General features: G+C 42.3%; 1 long non-coding RNA gene across 1 annotated transcript; it reads right to left on the bottom strand.

Moving 5' to 3' along the window:
* Positions 1-2,173: 2,173 nt before the first annotated feature.
* LOC122465097 lies at positions 2,174-4,197 on the bottom strand. Its single transcript, XR_006289662.1, has 2 exons — positions 4,040-4,197; positions 2,174-2,279 (listed from the first exon to the last, which is right to left on the bottom strand). It is a non-coding gene; the product is annotated as an uncharacterized LOC122465097 (long non-coding RNA).
* Between the last annotated feature and the right edge of the window lie 520 nt (positions 4,198-4,717).

The following is a 4,717-nucleotide window of genomic DNA, read 5'->3' as shown; positions in this document are numbered from 1 at the left end:
CCCCATTAAGTAGAATTTATGCTAATACTGTCCCAAGTAATTATTTGTTATTGTCACTCACTCATCAGCCTAATCAGCTTTTTAGTAGATGCATTTTGAAAGCTTTAATTGTGTTAGCTCTCATCCAATTCCCCCCCCCCCCCCCCAAGTTTAGCCAAGTGCTTATTCATATTTAAGGCGCAGTTCCATTCTGAAAGGGGCCTCTAAAATAAAGTTGCATGAGTCCCTGTTTATTGTCCATCAATCAGTTTCCATATCAAATGTGGTCAGTTTACAAGTAGACATATGTTTTTTTCTAACTACTGGCCCCACAAACTCAGCCTGGGCTGTGACAGTCTTTCCATCTCACACATAGTCCATAATAAGAAAGATTCTGTAGGCTAAATGAGGCCCTTGTCTAGACCTACACCACTATTTCATTTTCAGTGGGTTTGCATAGGTGTAACTGATTGGACATCAGTAAACAATTATTGTAGGGCCTGATTGAAAGCCTATTGAAGTCAACTGGCTCTCATTAATTTCTTTGGTTTTGGCCCTTAATGCACAAGATGGAATACAATCCAGCTCCAGTCTGTTAGCTACGGTGTCTCTGCAGGGCTAACAAGCAAAAACTGTTTTTCAGGTCTGTGACCAAGCCAAAAGATTTGGGGGGGGGAATTAGTTTGTTTTGAACCTCCACCCCCCAAATTTACTCAATGAAATGAAAACCCCCCAAAAATTCATTCAGGTCAAAAAGAAAAGTTGCTTTGAATCAACTTTACATTTCAAAGCTGTCATTATGAAACCACATTTTTGAAGCTGTTTTCATATTTTTTCCCCAGTGCACACTATTTCAATATTTCTGAAATTTTTGATTTCAGGTTTTTTGGCTGAAGCTATTCACCCAAATTCATGAATAGTTTTTGTGCTCTCCCCCTGCCCCTGTCCCCTACCAAAATGCATTTTTCAACAAATTTACTGTTTGCCAAAAAAATTCACCCAGCTCTAATGCAGGTCTATTTCTGTCACTGAAGTAAGTGATCTGATTCTGAATACACACAAAGATCAGATCGGCTGAGTAAGAAGGTGCCATTTTTATAGAACCACTTTTCTGACTAGAACCACACTATACGGGATATTTATGCATCAACCTTACTGTTCAGAGTTCAGTCATTTGTAACTTATCCTTCACTAAAAAACAAAAGTTGCAATGATTTTTTCTCCAAATGGGGAAGAAAATAAATATAGTCACCTACATAACACTCGAAAACAAAAAAGGTTTTACTTAAACTCTCTGCAGCAGGGTTGTCCGTTAAGCCAGCAGGCCTAGTGGTAAGGCCCTGCTGCTCTAATCTCTCTTTCACTTCAATGTTTCAGGGACACCTGGCTATGGGTCCGCTTTCTTGCTGGGAACACCCTAGTCCTGCCCATCCTAGGACTAGGCAAAGGGGAACCTTGGGTGAGTAGGGGGACCCAGGCCCTCTCACTCCTTGAAAGGGTGACAGCATGTGCTGGTCTACACTTGACCCACCTCCTGTTCACCTTCTCCTGGGCCACTTGCTATCACATCTGACATCTCAGTTTAGGGCATGGCTGCTGTTTGATTATAGACCTTTGCACCAAACCCCCCCAAGTCTCAGGGCTGATGCAGACAACCCTCTGGTGCCCCACATTGCTCTCCCTACCTCTGGGGTGATGTCTCCAATAAGGGACAGGGGAAAAGACTCACAGCAGGACCACTTGAGTAAGTGCTTCAATTCTTCCTGTCTCAGGACAGTGTTTGCGTTCCTCCCCCTAGCATGGGCTGCTGGAACTCGTTTTATACTGCTCCTTTCCCCAGGAGCGTGCTCAGTAGTGCCTGAGGCTTTCCTGGCCCAGTCCTACTCCAGCCGTTCCCCTGCCTGGGCCTTAGTGTGGGTTTGTAAGCCCCATCTTACCCTCCCAGAACTACATGCACAGACCAAGCATGGAAAAAATAGAGCCCAAAGATTCTGATATAAACTGAAACAGAACAATTATAATGAGAATGGTTTTTAACCTTACCTACTTTGATTGTGTCGGATAATACACCAATGTTAAGATAGTCGAGAGTGACCAGGTTTAGAAATGAGAGTGAATTGTTTTTTAAATCTCTAATGTATTTGAGTTTATAATAATGGGAAAATTGCTTCACAAAACACATCACAGAGCAAGCTGGGTACAAGTCTTCTTTAAGAGTCCTTATTTTGGCTTGAAATGATTTACTGTACATATAAAACTCCCTCATTGTCCTCCATTGATACATCGTTCAGCTTTCCCTTCTGCAAAGACAAAGCCAAGAGGAGGATTAAAACCAGAAGAAAATCTCCCATATGAATTGGTTTAACGCCCCAGTGTTTTAAGTACAGTAAATATTCTCTTCTTCCTACTTTCCTTAGAGGCAGAAATCAATACAGCTGACTCACTTGGAGGTATCTCTTCCCTCCAAGCTTTCTACTGCAGATAACTCAAGGAACTACCGGTAAATTATCCTTTCAAGAAAACCCTATTCTTTACATTTTTACCCACAGTGAACACAATACATACCCCTACTCTTGTTGTTATAAAGGATAGGCAACTCCTCTTTCCTGCCCCATAGGCCAGGCAAGGAATGTAATGGGTGGTCATCTTAAGTCTCTAGCAAATGCTTATGTATCAGATGAACAACCAAACTGAAGGAAATTCAGATGCATATGTACAAGACTAAGGGCTAGTCTACACTAGAAGCACGACAGCAGCATTGCTAAACTTATGCAGTCACACTGCTGTAGCATGTCCACTGAAGACACTCTATGCTGACGGGAGAGAGCTCTCCCGTCAGCATTATAAAACCACCTCCATGAGAGGCGGACAGGAGAGAGCTTCTCCCGCCAACATACACTGTCCAAACCGGTGCTTAGGTAACTTACATCACTCAGCACAGTGGCTTATTCACACCCCCAAGTGATGTAAATTATACCGAAGTAAGTGGTAGTGTAGACAAGGCCTAGGAGAGGTTTGAAAGGCCAAGAGCTCCCAACACAAAGCAGCTCAAAGTGTCAAGTCTCAGCACACCTTGCTTGTGATTTTTGAATCTTCCTTGTAAGAGTTGCAAAGCAAATACAAAGCTTCATTTTACTTATCCAGGGAGCTTTCCAAAAGAGGGAGAGACACTTAGCTTTAGCTGTTTGCTTTCTGAAATTCACATCTGCTTATGAAATGTAGGCGGCACACATTATGGCTTTTCTAAAATGAAAATAAACACTTCCTTGATTGGTGGATAAAGTTAACAGAAATTGATAAATTACTTTCTATCCCACTGGGCAAGAAAATCTCCAAAGTTTTAGATTTCAGTTGTATGAGAAATTACTTCTGCAATTCAGCCAGCAGGAGCAAATTTAACTGTGTTTTTTAATCTTATCAGAGTGTGACAAAAATCAGAAATTTCATAGCTTTGCCACTGTAACATATGAATGCACAAGTTACAAGGGCTCTGTTTGGAGCATTCTAATTTATGAATGCCACCTGCGTATCTGTAATGCTCATTTGAAAGTTAGGAATTCTTAGGATGTTGGAAGACTGCTCTCCAAATCACGTCAGCTGCACTGCCTAAAGTAACAGAAAGTAACACACAGAAAGGATTACTGCTTGAGCTACACAAGGTCTGTTTCACACTTCCCCGAGCATACCCCCTGCGCTTAGGCTTCTGAGCGCTCAACAGTTAGTTAAAGCACTGACTAAGAATATATTTGCTGGAGTTTGAATTAGTCTCTTTTTTAAAAATTCTTCCTTTGGCAACTTCAGTATTAAAAATTTTCACAGTTTTCAGGAATACCTGTCACTGAGTTATTACCTCTATTCTGGGAACAGGGCTACTGTCTCAGTGAAGGCTGCTGTTTTAATGGTACAGCAGGGTATTCCCACCCAGGTTACCAGACAGAGTAGGACTGAGGTAATTCAGGTCCCGTTAGAAATTAGGGAGTTTCAAAACTGCACTGGGAAAGCAGAGACCTCACTACTCTCTATTAAGGGCATCTGCCCTCCACCGGTCAAGGTTAGTTACCTGGCGATTCTGTGGCTATTACACTCAGTCTCTCCTAGATATATAAATAGCAGTGTCGGCAAGAAATGTCTTCAGCAAGCCAGGAAATTATGCCCATTCCTCTCTGATGATGATTTAGCCACAATGATGTATGATTGTGTCTCCTCCAGGTGACACATTGCAACACTCTGTCTGGGGAAGACCAAGAAGTACTCATGGAAGCTCTGGCACACAGCAGTCCACTACTAGGCATGGTAAACAGAACATATCACAGTGGCTCCCTTCCAGTTCTGTTTCAGGGCCCTTGTCCTGATCTTTAAAGTTCCTCAGCAGTTTCCTCAGTTTCTCGGGATGAGCTCAAGTCTTGCCATTTTAGGTCTCTTCTCCTTATGTTAGCCTTCCCTAATGGCCTAGCAAGATTAGTCCTGGAACAAGATTCCCATCAAGAATGATCTAAGTTAGGAATGTGGCATAGAGTTCAGATGCTCACCCAGAGCTTACGTAGCAACTGAACTCTTATGGCTAAATCCTGCAGTCCTTATTCAGGCCAAATTCCAACGGACTTTCATGGGACTTCAGGATTGAGCCCTTTGACTGGAATTCTCATGATCTTTCCAGTATTTTCTGTTTAGACTAGAAATTCCACAAGAACAGTTTCAACATAATGATGCCCTTCTTGTTCCAGGCACAACCTCACAT

This window comes from Chelonia mydas, chromosome 3 (genome assembly GCF_015237465.2).
Source record: "Chelonia mydas isolate rCheMyd1 chromosome 3, rCheMyd1.pri.v2, whole genome shotgun sequence".
NCBI classification, from domain to species: domain Eukaryota; kingdom Metazoa; phylum Chordata; order Testudines; family Cheloniidae; genus Chelonia; species Chelonia mydas.
Note: the sequence above shows the minus strand (reverse complement) of the source record. Positions and strands in the feature narration are given on the sequence as shown.